Source organism: Myodes glareolus, chromosome X (assembly GCF_982192425.1).
Source record: "Myodes glareolus chromosome X, mMyoGla1.1, whole genome shotgun sequence".
NCBI lineage: Eukaryota > Metazoa > Chordata > Mammalia > Rodentia > Cricetidae > Myodes > Myodes glareolus.
Genome location: NC_142053.1, coordinates 15233295 through 15250266, shown reverse-complemented (window position 1 = coordinate 15250266; position 16972 = coordinate 15233295). Strand labels below are relative to the sequence as shown.

Below are 16972 nucleotides of genomic sequence, written 5' to 3'. Positions count from 1 at the left end.
TTCTTCTTTACTTCTCTTGTCAGTCTCGCTGGCACCCAGATGTATGTCAGCATTCCTAGAAAAACATAAACAAAACTCTCCTCCCAAATAAACATTTAAGAGTATTAAAAACTCTCAGTGTAAAAATTCAGCACAATCAGTACTGGAAGTAGGCTGGTTTTGAACTTAGAGATCTGCATGTCTCCGTTTCAAAGAGCAAATCTTGTTTGCCTGTACCAGCAAAATTTTGAATTAAAAATTAAGTGTAAAGAATGCAAGAGAAATCCTTTCTCTGGGGGAAGCTGTCACTGGTAGTGTAGTCCCCCTCTTATGTCTAAAAACCAAAGCAGTTGTCACTGGGAATTGAACTCAGGACCTTTGGAAGAGCAGGCAGTGCTCTTAACCTCTGAGCCATCTCTCCAGCTCCCTGCATTCAAATGAAAAAACCTCTAGGTAGCATTGTTTATTCCATCCGTTGCCAGAGGCAAAAGGTAATGGTAACCAGGTTGACGCGCCTTTATTATGATAATTAGGACCAGTTCTTTGAGGGAGAATGGACGTAGACCATCGATCATCTACTACTTCCTGCTGACAAAGGGGCGATGTTTGGGGGATAAATGTTTTTATCTGACTGAATTTTTGGCGACAAATGTTTTTATCTGACTGAATTCTTGGCGGCTGTGGCTGAGCGGCAGCGGCAGCAGCAGACAGCGGCGGTTGCCCCGCCTCTGAGGCCCATTGTGGCGCGCTCCGCATGGCCCAAAGGCATGGCCCCGCCCCGGGCCGTGCGCGGGCTCGCCATTTATTCCGTAACTGCGAACTGTAACTCAGCCTCACCTCAGGCATTGAATTCGCACCGCCAAGCTCCGGCAAGGGGGGCATCCGCCCACCCGTGGGGGGCCCGGTTAGGGCCGCGGGGGCCCCAGTCTCAGACCTTCCCAGGGGTCTCCGTCTTTAGGTCTTAAGCGGCGCTGCTGCTCACCACGCAGCTTCCGCCTCAGTCAGGCGAGTCCGCTCAGGTGCTGAAAAAGTCCTCCAAAAACCATAGCCCCGCCAGAAGGCCGGGACATATAGCCTCTGATGTCACACGGACTTTAGCCCACAGCGACCTGGCTTTTCGTAGGCCTCTGCGGACTCCAGCAAATTCCCCGCCAGCAACTGGTTAGCATGGCCACGCCTCCCGAATGAGCTAATTTTGCGTCTCCCTCCTGAGTAGCTGGGATTAAAGGTGTGCACCACCGTGCCTGGCCCACTTCCGTGTTTCTAATCAGGCATTACCGCTCAAAGGGGGGCCAGCTGCCGCCAGCACTCTCAGCACGATCAAGCAGCTTGTCTTTCTCAGTCAAAAATTAAAGTTTTTTGTACGTGAGAGCCAGAGACTGAGCTCTCTTAACAAAATTAGGCGAAAATCACCTCCAAAAGCTCTGTGGCTCTTTAAGAATAGGGAAGGCAGTCTTCGAACTCGATCAAGCCCGCCTCCCTACGAGACTGTTGCCTCCAGTCTCTAACAGCGAGTACGCAGGTGGACGGAGAAGGAGCGGAAGCCGCGGTCTCCCGTACCCCATCGTCCTCATAGTCCCGCCTTAGTTACCTCGCCTTTTTTGCTGCTGTTCACATTCCTCCTGCACTGAACTTAAGGGATTTTTCTTCCCCGTTGCTTTCTGTACCTTCTTTCAGATACCTTAACTTTGATTTTTTTTTGTATTTTCTTTTCTTTTTAGGCCTATCCTTTGAAATTCTTTTCCCTCCCCTTTCTGGAGGAATTCAACCGACGTCACTCACCGCTCCACGTTCTCAGAGTTCTGAAATTCACGGCTCTCTGTGCTGGTGTCTGATTTCAGCTTTTTCTCCCGGACTTTCAGCACGTTGCTGGGCACTTCCTTCTCAGGGTCCCCCGGCGTAGTTGTCAGGGTCCCTCAGCGTCCCGGGGTTTCGAGCACCAGTTGCGGGGCGCATCCTGTCCAGCAGGAATGAACCCCACCAAAAACGAGAATTCCTTCTCTGGTCACATCTTTATTTGGAGCATTCCCTTGAGGAAAATTGGGGGAAGGGAAGATAGAGCAGGGACGAGAGAAAGCTTAGAGAGAGAGCGTTGGGCCCCGAGGCAGCTGCTTTTAAACGGTGGAGCAGCTTGAACGCTGTCCTGATTGGTTAATGCCATTCTGCTGGTCTGAGCATGTGCAGGCAAGGGTGCTCAGCCCCACGTGGCTACCTCCAAACTGCAGGACCACCTGTGCCTCCAGGTGGCTCCCAACAAAGATCACCTTAAAAGGGACTGTAAACAGGGTGTTCCTAGAAAAATATTTTTTCTAAGCATAATTCAAACAGAATGCCCCCCTTCTGTATTATGTGGAAAGTGTGGCAAAGGCAGGCATTGGACTAATGAATTTAGCTCAACAAAGGATAGTCAAGGTAAACCTGTGTCTTTGGAAAAGTCTTTGGGGGGGCTTCTTGCAGGCCCCAATACCAACTTTAGATCAATCATTTCCTGTCATTATGAAGGAAAAGCCTTCTCAGAGCAATTAAAGAACCTAATGCCTATTGTAAGAAAAAATATTGCTCTGGATGTTAGAAAAACTATAGATGAAAGAAAAAATTTCAGGAGAAACCATAAAACAAATATTTTGACAATCTTCTATAAATGAACAAAGACCAAAATTAAAAATATGAAAAAATCACCTTGTTATTGAAGGTCTGGTAGACACAGGTGTTAATGTAATAATAATTGCACCAAATTCTTGGCATCTAAATTGACCTCTTTAGGAGGTAAATGTTCAGTTTTTAGGGATTGAAACTTTTTCTTAGGTAAAACAAAGTGTGAGATGAGTCGAATGCATAGGGCCAGAAGGAAAGACAGGAAAATTAAAATCATAAACCATATGTGGCTAACATAGCAATGAATTTGTGGGGATGTGATTTGTTAGAGCAATGGAATGCTCAGATTAACATTCCCTCATCTCAGAAACAAATTATACATTAACATATGTTTCTGGGAAAAATATTAGAAGGTATTATAAAGAACAGTCACTGATCACTCAGGTTGTACAAGAACAGGGTACAGCAACTGCTGATCTTTCAAAACACTTGTACCTTTAAAATGGTTGATGAACAAACCTATATGGGTTGGGCAATGGTGCTTAACGACAGAGAAACTGCAGGCCTTAGAAAAGCTGATACAGGAGAAGTTAAATGCTCAGAATATTGAAAAATCAACCAGCCTTTGGAATGCTCCTGTGTTTGTTATAAAAAAGAAATCTGGTAAATGGAGAATGGTGACAGATCTAAGAGCAGTCAACAAGGTAATACAACCTATGGGTCTGCTATAATCTGGAATTCCTTTGCCTTCTCTATTACCAAAAGAATGGCCTCTTATAGTTATTGATTTGAAAGATTGGCTTTTCACTATACCTTTACAAGAAAAAGACAGAGAAAAATCTGCCTTCACAGTGCCTACTTAAAATAATTCTCAGCTTGCTAAGAGATATTAATGGAAGATTCACCCACAGGGAATGTTAAATAGCCACACCCTGTGCCAATATTTTGTATGGCAGCCATTGGAAATGATAATAAAGTATTTTCCTCATTCCTTAGTTTACCTTTACATGGATGACATCTTACTAGCTGATTCAAATGTAGATACTTTAGAAAGAATGTTTGAAGAAGTAAGAAAAATTTTTCCTTGCTGGGAATTACAGATTGCTCCTGAAAACATCCAAAAGGATATTCCATTAATTATTTGTAATAAATTAGGTTTACAAAAAATTAGACCCCAAAAGGTTCAAATTAGGAGAGATTGATTGTAGACTTTTAATGACTTTCAAAAGTTGCTAGGAGACATTTCCTATGTACAGCATACTATTGGGATAAAACTTGATGAGCTGAGTAATTTTTTCCAAAACCTTAGGAGATGACAAGGACTTAAATAGTCCTAAGAAATTATCAGCTGAAGCTGAGAGAGAATTGACTTTGGTGGAAGAGAAATTATAGAAGGCACATGTGAATCATGTGGATCTGAAGCTTAAATGCATTCTAGTCATATTAATCTCTAAGCATTCTCCTACAGGAATTTCCATGCAGAGGGAAGATATTATCTTAGAGTGGATTTTTTTTACCACATAAACAGAGTAAAAAATTAAAAACTTATGTGGAAAAGATCTCTGAGGTAATTTGAAAAAAAATTGAGACTTTGTCAATTAGCAGGAATAGATCCAGCAGAAATTATAGTATCTTTTAATAATGATAAAAATTATGGGCAGAAAGTGAACCCTGGCAAAGAGCTTGCAGTAATTTTTTGGGAAAGAGTAAAAACACCTATCCCCAAAACCAAGAGAATTCAACTTATAAAGAGAACCAGCTCTATCCTTCCTCACATTGTACGGGAAACATCAATATCTTAAGTCCCTACATTATATACTGATGAGAATAAATCAGAAAAGGCAGATTACAAATAAGAAAATTTAAGTAAAGTGTATCAAATCCCTCATGATTCTGCCCAAAAGTTGGAATTACATGCTATTCTTATGGTATTAATGGATTTCATGGGTTCTCTCAACATAGTTATTGATTCACAATATGCAAAAAGAGTTGTTTTGCATATTGAAACCACTGAATGTATACCAGATTATACAGAATTGACTTTATTATTTATTCAGTTACAAGAAATAAACAGGAACAGGAATCATCCCATATATATACATATATATATATATACATATATATATATATACACATATATATATAACATACTTCCGATAACAGTCTGCCAGGCCCTCTAGCAAAAGGTATTGAAGAAATTGATCAAATATAGATTGGAAATGTTCTGAAGGCCTCAGAATTTCATTAAAAACATCACGTCAATAGCAAAGGATCTTTAAAAAGTTTTTTTCATCACCTAGCAACAAGCCAAAGAAATTATAAGAAAATGTCCTACTTGTTCTTTATATAACCAAACTCCACTATCTGAAGAAAGTAACCCAAAGGATGCACAAAGGACTGAAATCTGGCAGATTGATGTGTTCCATTTTGTAGAATTTGGAAAATTAAAATATGTACACCACACCATCAATATCTATTCAAGATTTCAATGGGCAACTGCTTTGAGTTCGGAAAAGGCTGATTCGGTAATCACACATTTGCCAGACATTATGGTCATCATGGGTATACCTATACAAGTTAAGACTAACAATACTCCGGCATATGTTTCTAAGAAAATGAAACAATTTCTTGCTTATTATAATAAAAATTATATTGCAAATACACCACACAATCCTACAGGGCAGGCAGTTATAGAAAGATCAACTTGAACTCTAAAGGATATGTTAAGTAAAGAGAAATGGGTAATAAAGACCCCCAGTAATATAGTACATAATGTTTTATTAACTTTGAATTTTTAAAATGCTAATGAGAAAGGAACAACAGCTGCGGAGAGACATTGGATAATAGAAAAAAACTATGAAATTAAATCATCTGGTGTACTATAATGATGTGTTGACCTCAGAATGGATCCCAGGACATGTGTTACATTGGAGAAGGGGTTTTGCTTTGTTTCTACAGAAGAAGAAAAGCTATGAATACCATCAAAATTGATAAAGATTCAATTTGAACAAGAGAGACTTCTTAATTAAGAGAGATGATAGTTCATCAAACAGCATGACCATTTAATCTAAACTAACCTATAAAACTAACAAATGCTTTTCATTTGATCAGATGTAACTTGCCAAAAGAGAACCTCCCCAAAATTAGGGTTGGGAAAATGTTTTGTTTTTATCTTTTCATGAGAAAAAAGGTATCTGGCTAAGGAATGCAAAAGACCACTGGACAAATGAAACATATGAAGAAAACGGACAAATCATCCAGGAAAAATGTCCCAAGGTAAAGAGTAAATTATTCTATAGATATATCATATTTTTAACATGATAAAGTTCCATAAATCTTCCCAAATATTTATTGCTGCTGTTCTCTACAGATATATAATGCAAATGGTCATTTAGTGGTGTCAGTCTAATTAAAGATTAAAGCAGGCTTTGGAGTTGGAGTGTGGCTCTCTCCCTCTCTAAATCCAAGCATGCTTGTTAAAGTAAATCCTCAAATCTCTGTTTCATGTCAGAAGACCCACGTGATATGGGACAGAATAAAAACAAAACTTTAAGGACCATTTTATAGCCACTTATCTCATAATCCTGTGATTTTATTTTGACTCTTTTTTGAAATTTTTTAATTGATATTTATTGAGCTCTACATTTTTCTCTGCTCCCCTCCCTGCTTCTCCCCTCCCGCTTCAACCCTCTCCCAAGGTCCCCATGCTCCCAATTTACTCAGGAGATCTTGTCTTTTTCTACTTTCTATTCCCCATGTAGATTAAATCTATGTAAGTCTCTCTTAGTGTCCGCATTGTTGTCTCTGTGATTGTGGTTTGTAGGCTGGCTTTCTTTGCTTTATGTTTAAAAACCACCTACGAGTGAGGACATGTGATAATTGTCTTTCTGTGTCTGGGTCACCTCATTCAAAATAATGTTTTCTAGCTTTATCCATTTTCCTGCAAAATTTAAGCTGTCATTATTTTTTTCTGCTGTGTAGTACTCCATTGTATAAATGTACCACATTTTCCTTATCCATTCTTTGGTTGAGGGGCATTTAGGTTGTTTCCAGGTTCTGCTATGACAAACAATGCTGCTATGAACATAGTTGAGCACATGTCCTTGTGGTAGGATTGAACATCCTTTGGGTGTATACCCAAAAGTAGTATTACTGGGTCTTGAGGAAGGTTGTTTCCTAATTTTCTGAGAAATCGCCACACTGACATCCAAAGAGGCTGTACCAACTTGCACTCCCACCAGCAATGCAGAAGTGTTCCCTTTTCCCCACAACCTCTCCAGCATAAGCTGTCATCAGTGTTTTTGATCTTGGCCATTCTGACAGGTGTAAGATGGAATCTCAGGGTTGTTTTGATTTCTCTGATGACTAAGGACGTTGAACATTTCCTTAAGTGTCTTTCAGCCATTTTAGATTCCTGTGTTCAGAGTTCTCTGTTTAAGTCTGTACTCCATTTTTTTTATTGGATTATGTGATCTTTTGGTGTCCAATTTCTTTGTATATTTTGGAGATCAGACCTTTGTCTCATGTGGGGTTGGTGAAGATCTTTTCCCATTCTGTAGGCTGTCGTTTTGTCTTGTTGACTGTGTCCTTTGTTTTACAGAAGTTTTTCAGTTTCAGGAGGTTCCATTTATTAATTGTTTCTCTCAGTGTCTGTGCTACTGGGTTTATATTTAGTAAGTGGTCTCCTGTGCCAATGTGTTCAAGTATACTTCCCACTTTCTCTTCTATAAGGTTCAGTGTAGCTGGCTTTATGTTGAGGTCTTTGATACATTTGGACTTGAGTTTTGTGCATGATGATAGATATGGGTCTATCTTCATTCTTATACATGTTGATATCCAGTTATGCCAGCATTATTTTGACTCTAAAAGTTTTTATTAAGGTATAAATATTATCTCAAAATTTGTATGATATATATATTATATTTATATATATAAAGTTTTTGTCATGATATTAATGCTCATATTGAGCACTAACTAATTCTAGAAAAATGTTTCATCTACCTTCCTGTATGTGATTTCTCATTTGAGTCTCTATCAGTTGTCTGCAGTGAAACTTGACCACACATAACAACAACCTTTGAAGTTGGGGTCCCACACCAACAATTCCTTCAGGACTAGAATAACACCACTAAGCTGACAAACACCACCTAAATATTAGCTTTGGACTACAAACTGCTCAAGACAATTTTGAGGTAACTAACTCAGATGATCCAACCTTACAGACTACTCTAGCTAGGACTTGAGACAAGACCTGCACTTTCTCATTACACAGAGATTGGACAACAAATTATACAGTTACCCCTCGAAAGACTTGACAATTAACCCAAAATTTGCTATACAGGATACCCTAAACATGCCATTGCCCCTAGACAGCAGGAACTAAAACTAAGAACACAATGACCACATTCTCAAGAGATGTATTTTTGGTCTTTCATTAGGTCATGGATATTTTTTATTGTTTAAGGGGATTGGTTATAAGCTGTTATTGATAATGATCAGGAAAAAAACTTAAGGAAAGAGATTAGATTTAATGTTCTTGTTTTGAAAAGAAAAAGGGAAATAGAGATATGATAGAATAAAAGGGTAGATTAATCAATCAGCTCTGAAAAGAAAGAAGGGAAATATAGATACGATAAAATAAAAATACAGATTATTGAATCTACTTTTTAAAAAGCAACGACTTATTTTATATATTTTGCATTGGACTGGACCTTTATATATTGTATACAAATTTTGTACATTGATACAATTTTTCTATTTTTTCCCTTTTTATGGTTTTCATTGAACTATATATTTTTCTCTTCTATTCTTCCTTCCTCTACTCTTCCCTCCTACCCTCTTTCATGGTCACAATTTACTCAGGAGATCTTGTCATTTTTCTATTTCCCATGTACCTTAGATCCATATATGCCTCTCTTAGGGTCCTCTTTGTGGTCTAGGTTCTCTGGGATTGTGAATTACAGGCCATATTTTTTTGCTTTATGTCTAAAAGCCACATATGAGTGAGTACATATGATATTTGTCTTTCTGGGTCTACCTCACTCAATATGATGTTTCCTAGATCCATCCATTTGCCCACAAATTTCAAGATGCCATTATCTTTTTCCACTGTGTAGTGTTTCATTATGTAAATGTACCACATTTTCCTTATCCATTCTTCAGTCAAGGGGCATTCAGGGTGTATCCAGGTTCTGGCAATGACAAACTATGCTGCTATGAACATAGTCGAGCACATGTCCTTGTGATACGATTGAGCATCTTTTGGGTATATACCCAAACGTGGTATTGCTGTGTCTTGAAGTAGGTTGTTCCCTCATTTTGTGAGAAATTGCCATACCAATATCCAAAGGGGCTGTACCAGCTTGCATTCTCACCAGTAATGCAGGATTGTTCCCGTTACCCCACATCCTCTCCAGTGTAAGTTGTTATCAATGATTTTGGTCTTGGTTATTCTTACAGGTATAAGATGAAATCTCAGAATTAAATTAACCCATAATTCTTATCTATGTTTAGCCACGTGGCTTGGTACCTTTTCTTAGTGCAACATTTTCATCTTGCTTCCTCTGCATCTGGGTGGTGACTGAGTCTTTTCTCTTCCCAGAATTTTTTAGTCTGGTCACTTCACCTTTAGTCTTGCCTGGCTACTGGCCAATCAGTATTTTATTAAGCCAATATGAGTGACAAATCTTTACAAGGTACAAGAGCATTCTCTCACAGCACAAAATTCAGATTTAGCTCATTAATTAATTCTGATATTATATTATATTAAATATGGTCTACCTCTTCCCAAATGTTGTCTTAAACTTACTTCTTGATCTGGTATAGTATATTTTTTTCTAGAAATTTAGTAACTATAACCCTCAGAGTATGGATAAGCACTCTAAATTAAAATATCTCTGAGTTGTAGGGATTTAGTGTGGCCACAGTAATAGTATAAGGTTTTCTACAGCGCTTATTATTGTCTCTATATGAAAAAGTCTTAACTTTTTCACTTATGACTGATTTTAGTTGAGGGTATTGTTTTATTTTAAATTAATATAATTATCTATCTTATCTACCAGCTAAAGGCTGTTTGTGGGCAGTCTCTAATACTAATTTATTTGCTTCACTTAATAAAATATTAGGAGTTCTATGAGTATATAACAAACGTTACAATTTCAAAATATTACACTTTTAGCAGAGCTCCTTCAAAAAGTGTTGAAGGGCTTCTGGCTTTTGGACAGAAATCCTATCTTGAGGGTTTTCAGAACCATTCATTCTTCTTCAAATTACTAAATTAAAAGGTATTGGTCACGGGGCTGGAAAGATGGCTCAGTGGTTAAGAGCATTGTCTGCTCTTCCAAAGGTCCTGAGTTCAATTTCCGGCAACCACATGGTGGCTCACAGCCATCTGTAATGAGGTCTGGTGCCCTGTTCTGGCCTGCAGACACACACACAGACAGAATATTGTATACATAGTAAATAAATAAATAAATAAATATTTCTAAAAAGTATTGATCACAAATAATTAACTTATACAAAAATGACTGTCTAAGATCCAAGAAACCAAAACAGAGCTACTATAAAATTGTAAATTATCATAGGCCATGGCGGTATAGGCCTGTATTCCTACCACTCAGGAAGCTAAGACAGGAAGATTATAAGTTCAAGCTTAGTCTGGGCCTTATTGTGAGTTAATGGCAAGTCCATACTACATACCAAGAATCTGTGCCAATATGAACTCACAGAGACAGAATATATATATATATATATATATATTAATATATATATATATATATATTATGGCTTCCAGTTTAGTGTTCTTATGGGACTCCTGAGTATGTAAATGAGTGGGTGTCTGGTTCTTAGGCCTTCTCTTGGGCTTTTTTCCTTCTGTTGGTTTGCTTTGTCTAGTTTTGATGTGATAGTTTTTGTTTTAGCTTACTATATTTCATTTTGTTATATTTTAATTAATTAATTAATTAATGAAAACCTAGCCATTAGGATAAAGGTTAACAATTAAACTGTCACTTAAATTGCTGGGAGAGGGAAAATCAGTTTTCTCCGATGGAGTGACACTGGATATAGCAACTATTTCAAGACAAGTCTCATGTTCAGGAGGTAGCTGAACAGCATATGGACTCCACAAGTTTTTTTTTTCTGTGTGAGTGCTTTTAATTTGGTTACAGTCTGGTTTTTTTTTTTTTTTGAATTTTTGTGTGTTGTTTTATTTTGTTTTCATGGTTTTGGGGGACTTTTGTTGTTCTGTTGAGATTTTGTTGTTTGTTTGTTGTTATATTGTATTTTTTAAAGAAATAAAGTTGGTTGGGTAGGGATGGAGAGAGGGTCTGGAAGTACTTGGGAGAGGGGAAGAATATGAATGATCAAATATCAAATATATTTAAATTGAAAAGTTGTTGTAAAAAATAAAATGTATAATAAACATTTTAAAAGGACACAAATGACAAACATGCAAATTGTGCCTGTACTTCCAGCATCATTCAGGAAGCAGAGGAAGAAGGAAAGCAAGTGTAGGGCAAGTTTGCCCTATAGAGCAAGACAGTGGTGCTCTTCCATCAACTGAAAAAGAGGTAAATCATATTACCTGGATGCAGTGATGCATGCCTGCTAATCTTTCCACTTGGGAAGCTGAGGTAAAAGGGCTTGAATCCAGGAGAACATAACTAGACTAGGCAGTATATTGGGACATTTTCTCAAAAGTATAAGAGGGAGGGAGGGAGGGAGAGAGAGAGAGAGAGAGAGAGAGAGAGAGAGAGAGAGAGAGAGAGAGAGAGAATGTTGTAGATATAGCTTAAATTTGAGACATAAGAGGTGCTCCTACTTTTTGTTCAAATAAAAATCTTCAGAACAAACTGAATGCTCATTTGTACTTCCAAAGAGAGGGGGAAAAATAAATGGTGTTTGAAAACAGACCCTAATCCTCTCATTTAACCAATAGAATGAATTGAGGTCTTTTAGGACTTTTTCACATACATCATCAAATACGATCTAGAGACTATGGCAAACATTCATTGCCCTAAGAGGCATGAAGTATCAGATAATGTGTATTAAAGTCTATGCTGTCAAGATGGGCTTCTTGACATATAGTTGTAACCTCAGCAGGAGATTTAGAAGTTCAAAGCCAGCCTGAATTATTTTACCAGACTCTGGCTCAAGGATGGTGATGGAGAGTAGAGATGTACTTGCCTTATTATGCACGAGATTCTGGGCTTGATCACAGCCATCTCTCTCTCTCTCTCTCTCTCTCTCTCTCTCTCTCTCTCTCTCTCTCTCTCTCTCTCTCTCTCTCTCAATAACTCTGTTTCCTGTGGTGAGGCCTCAGTGCCAGAGATAGAGAATGAAAGGAAAGTTTTTCCTAGTACTCCCTTGTTCTTCTATTATTCGAACTTAACTATTTTTAAGACAATAGTAAACTTCACTAAGTGTATTATTTCCTTGAGCTGCCATAAGAAAACTGTAACACGAATTCTAATTGGTCTTAATAATAAAAATCTGGAGTCAGATATGGGAAAAAATGCTGAAAGATCAGAAAAGCAGAACGGCCAACCACTAGAGAGTTCTTACCTCTACCAATGCTCAGACCAAAAGCAGCTGATCTTATCTCTACGAAACCTCAGACTGAATGTTGCATGCTCAGACTGAATCCTCAGGCTGCATTCTCAGACTGAATTCTCAGACTGCATTTTCAGACTGCATCTGAACTCCTGTCTCCTCCCACCTTATATTCCTCCCTCCGCTCAGACATTATCACTCCTGTCTCCACCTCCCTAGTGCTGGGATTAAAGGCATGGAATCCCAAGTGCTGGGATCACTATTGTGTGAGCTCTGTTTCTCTTTTAGACAGATTCAATCTTGTGTGGCCCAGGATGGCCTTCACAGAGGTCCCTCTGCCTCTGTCTCCCAAATCCTGAGATTAAAGGTGTTTGCCATCACTCCCTGGTCTCTATGACTAACTAGTGGCTTAGCTTTGCATTCTGATCTTCAGGCAATCTTTATTTGTTAGATCATAAGCAATATATCACTACAGAAAACATTACAAATGAGGTGCTTTATGCAATTAAAATGTGTTATCTAACAATTTTGGAGGCTAGGAATCTGAGAACAAGGTGTCAGGATAGCCATGCTCCCTCAGAAGACACTACAGCATTCCAGTCCAAGGCCTTTCTCCTAAATTCTTACTACAGCTCCACAATTTATAGGAACTGCCAGCAGTATTTACATACCATCCTCTGTGTACATGACTGTGTCTAACTATCCCCATTTAATAATATAGGTAATACATGACTAAGGGCTCACCCTACACTAGTATGGTCCCAACTTTACCAATTAAGCTTGTAAGGACAGTACTTCCAAATATAAAGTGGAGCCATTGTATTAGTATTTTACCATAAGGCTGGCTAGAGCAGTAGCACACAACTGTAATCCCAGCATTTCAGAGGGCCAGGCATGAACATCATGTAGTGAGTTCAAGGCTAACTTGGCCTACAGCGTGAGACCCTGTCTCACAAAACTGGAAAAAAATTCAACATGTGAATTTTGGGTTTAGGGGACACAATTCAACCTATTTGCCAAGGTATTTCATTAATTTAAAACCATACACCTTTGTTGTACTATCTCCTGGATTTATTTATACACGTTGATAATCTTATTTTTTTTATATTTTTTTCTGTTCAAATTCCCCTCCCGCTCCCCCACTCCCCCTCTTCCCTCCTCCTTTCTTCTTAAGAGAGGGCAGGGAACCCTGCTCTGTGGGAAGTCCAAGGCCCTCCCCCATACATCCAGGCCTAGGAAGCTTTGCATCCAAATAGACTAGGGTCCCAAAAAGCCAGTACCTGAAGTAGAAACAAGTCTCAGTGCCTTTATCAATGGCTTCTCAGTCAGCCCCCATTGTCAGCCACATTCAGAGTCCTGCCAGAATAGCTAAACTCAAAAACACCAATGATAGCCTATGCTGGAGAGGATGTGGAGTAACGGGAACACTCATTCATTGCTGGTGGGAATGCAAACTTGTGCAACCACTTTGGAAATCAGTGTGGTGGTTTCTCAGGAAATTGGGAATCAATCTACCTCAGGATCCACCAGTACCACTCTTGGGAATATACCCAAGAGATGCCTAATCATACTATAAAAAGCATTTGTTCAACTATGTTCATAGCAGCATTATTTGCAATAGACAGAACCTGGAAATAACCTAGATGCCACTCAATGGAAGAATGGATAAAGAAAGTGTGGAATACATACACATTAGAGTACTACTCAGCGGTAAAAAAACAATGACATCTTGAATTTTGCATGCAAATGGATGGAAATAGAAAACACTATCCTGAGTGAGATAACCCAGACCCAAAAAGATGAATATGGTATGGGCTCACTCATTAGTGGACTCTAGCCATAAACAAAGGACATTAAGCCAATAGTTCACAAGCCTAGAGAAGCCAAATAACAAGGTGAACCCAAAGAAAAACATATAGATCCTCCTGGAAATTGGAAGCAAACAAGATCATCGGGCAAAAGTTGGGAAACTCTTTTAACAGAAAAGTACTTTGAGAATTTTGTACATATATACAATGTACTTCGATTATATCCATTTTCACTCCTCCCCTCCCCTTTCTTCATATCCTTTTTTTCTAAACTGAGTCCTATGAGTGCTGCCTGTATGTTTATGGGTATGAAGCTATCTACTGGGTAGCTAACTACTGAGTACTCGAACTTCTAAAGAAAACGGATTCGCCCTTCCTCAGCAGTCACCAACTGCCAGTAGCTCCTCAGGTAGGGGTGGAACGTTGTGTGTACCTCCCTCATCCATGCTGGAATATTGGATGACATGATACTGTATCTTCTGTGGTGCTTTAAATGAGAATGTTCTCCCATACACTCAGGTGTTTGTGTATTGTGTATTTGGTCCCCAGTTGGCAGCACTGTTTGGGTATTGTATTATTGTATTTATCCATTTACCTGTGAATTTCATGACTTCAGTTTTTTAATGTCTGTCTGTTGTGTAAATATACTGCATTTTCTTTACCCATTCTTCTCTTGGAGGAAAGCTAAGTTGTTTCTAATTTCTGACTATTGTGGATAGAGCAGCAATGAACATGGCTGAGCAAGTGTCTCTGTGATAGAATCAAACATTCTTTGGATATATGACTAAGACTGGATAGCTGGATCTTAAGGTAGAGCTATACCCATCTTCCTGAGGAACTGCCGCACTGATTTCCATAGTGGATGTACAAAATTGCACTCCCACCAGCAGTGGATGAGTGTTTTCTTTACATCACATCCTCACCAGCAAGAACTATCTCTTGTTTTATTCATTTTAGCCATTCTGACTGATGTAAGATGAAATCTCATGTTAATTTTGATCTGCATTCTCATGATGACAAAGGATGATGAATAGTCTTTGTTTCTCAGTCATTTCAGTTTCCTCTTTTGAGAATTATCTTCTTAGATCTGTACTCCATTTTTAAATTAGGTTGTTTTCTTGATATCAAGTTCTTTATATGCTTTGGTTATTAGCCCTGTATTGGATGTAGAGTTAGTGAAACTTGTTTCCCATTGTTTAGGCTTCCAATTAGTCTGAATGATGGTACCCTTGGCCATGCAGTAGCTTTTTAGTTTCATGAAGTCCCGTTTATTCGCTGTTGATCTTGGCGTCTGCTCTATTAGTGTTCTGTTCAGAAACTCTTCACCTGTGCCAATAAGTTCAAGGTTATTTCCCCACTTTCTCATTTATCAGGGTTAGACTCTCTGGTTTTATGTTGAGGTCTTTGATCCATGTGGAGTTAAGTTTTATGCAGGGTGATAAATATGGATCTATTTGGATTATTCTACATGCAAAGATCCAGTTTGACTAGCACCATATGTTAAACATACTGTCTTTTATCCAGTGTGTCATTTCTTGCACACACACACACACACACACACACACACACACATATAATCAGGTTTAACTCTCCTAAGCTATGTGTCTCTGCCTTCTCAAACTGCCGTCCTGCAATCGGTCATGGTTCAGATGATGCAATTTGTTGAGCCAAGTCAATAGTTCAATTCAGCTGGTTAAAAGATGCACCAAACCTGAGAGAAAAGAATTCCAGAAGATTACCATGGCCACAGCCATAGGGTTTGCTATCATGGGATTCATTGGTGTCTTTGTGAAACTGACCCATATCCCTATTAATAACATTATTTTGGGTGACTGAGTGCTTTCTCTTCATGGGAACTAGTGAACAAATGAGGGTTTGAGAAGCTCATGAAGTAAAAAGTTGCCTTATACTTTGTGTTTTTCTTTCCTTTCCTTCCACCCAAGAAATTTTCTATTTCTAAATAAAAGCAATTTCAAAATAAATATTTTACCATGACAGACATTTTTTAAAAATCAGGTGTCCAAAGCTTTGTGGATTTATGTCTGGGTCTACAGTTTGATTCCATTGGTCAATGTGTCTGCTTTTGTGCCAATACCATGCTGTTTTTATTACTATGGCCCTGTAATATATTTTGAAGTAAGGGATGGTGATACCTATAGCCATTCTTTTATTATTTGGGATTGTTTTAGCTATCCTGAGTTTATTGTGTTTCTATTTTGAAGCTGATTTTTTTCCTTTCAAGGCCTGTAAAGAATTGTGTTGAAATTTTGATGGGACTTGTATTGAATCTGAAGATTGCTTTGGGTAGGACAGCCATTTTACTATATCAAGCCTACCTATCCATGAACATGGGAGATTTTTTCCCATCTTCTGATATTTCTTCAATTTCTTTCTTCAAAGACTTGAAGTTTTACCATACAAATTTTTCACTTTTTTGGTTAGAGTCACCTCAAGATAAATTATTTGAGGTTATTCTAAAGGGTGTTGTTTTCCTAATTTCTTTCTCTGTTCATTTACAATTTGTTTATAGACATTTTGTGAGTTAATTTTGTATCCAGCTACATGGCTAAAAGTTTATCAGCTGTAGGAGTTTCCCAGTGGAATTTCTAAGGTCACTTATGTATACTATTATATTATTTGCAAACAATGATACTTCAGCTTCTTCCTTTCCAGTTTGCATCTCCTTGATCTCCTTCAGTTGTCTTATTGTTTCCACTAGCATTTCAAGTCCTGTTATGGAATAGACATGGAAAGAGTCAATAACCTTGTCTTATTCTTGAATTTAGTGGAATTGCTTTGAGTGTTTTTTTTAAACCAGTTTTTGAGTTGATGCTGGCTATGAGCTTGTTTAAAACTACCTTTATAATGTTTATGTATGTCCCTTGTATCCCTTATCTATCTAGGACTTTTATCATGAAGGCATGTTGGATTTTGTCAAAGGCCTTCTCTGTATCTAATGAGATGATCATGTAGATTTTGTCGTTCAATCTGTTTATATGGTAGATTATATTTATAGATTTCCATATGCTGAACCATCC

At 38.2% G+C, this 16972-nt stretch overlaps 2 pseudogenes; one reads left to right on the top strand and one right to left on the bottom strand.

Moving 5' to 3' along the window:
* Positions 1-789: 789 nt before the first annotated feature.
* LOC148117215 (Nuclear RNase P) lies at positions 790-979 on the bottom strand (annotated as a pseudogene).
* A 14595-nt stretch (positions 980-15574) lies between these two features.
* On the top strand, positions 15575-15770 carry LOC125415358 (protein transport protein Sec61 subunit gamma pseudogene; annotated as a pseudogene).
* Positions 15771-16972: the final 1202 nt, after the last annotated feature.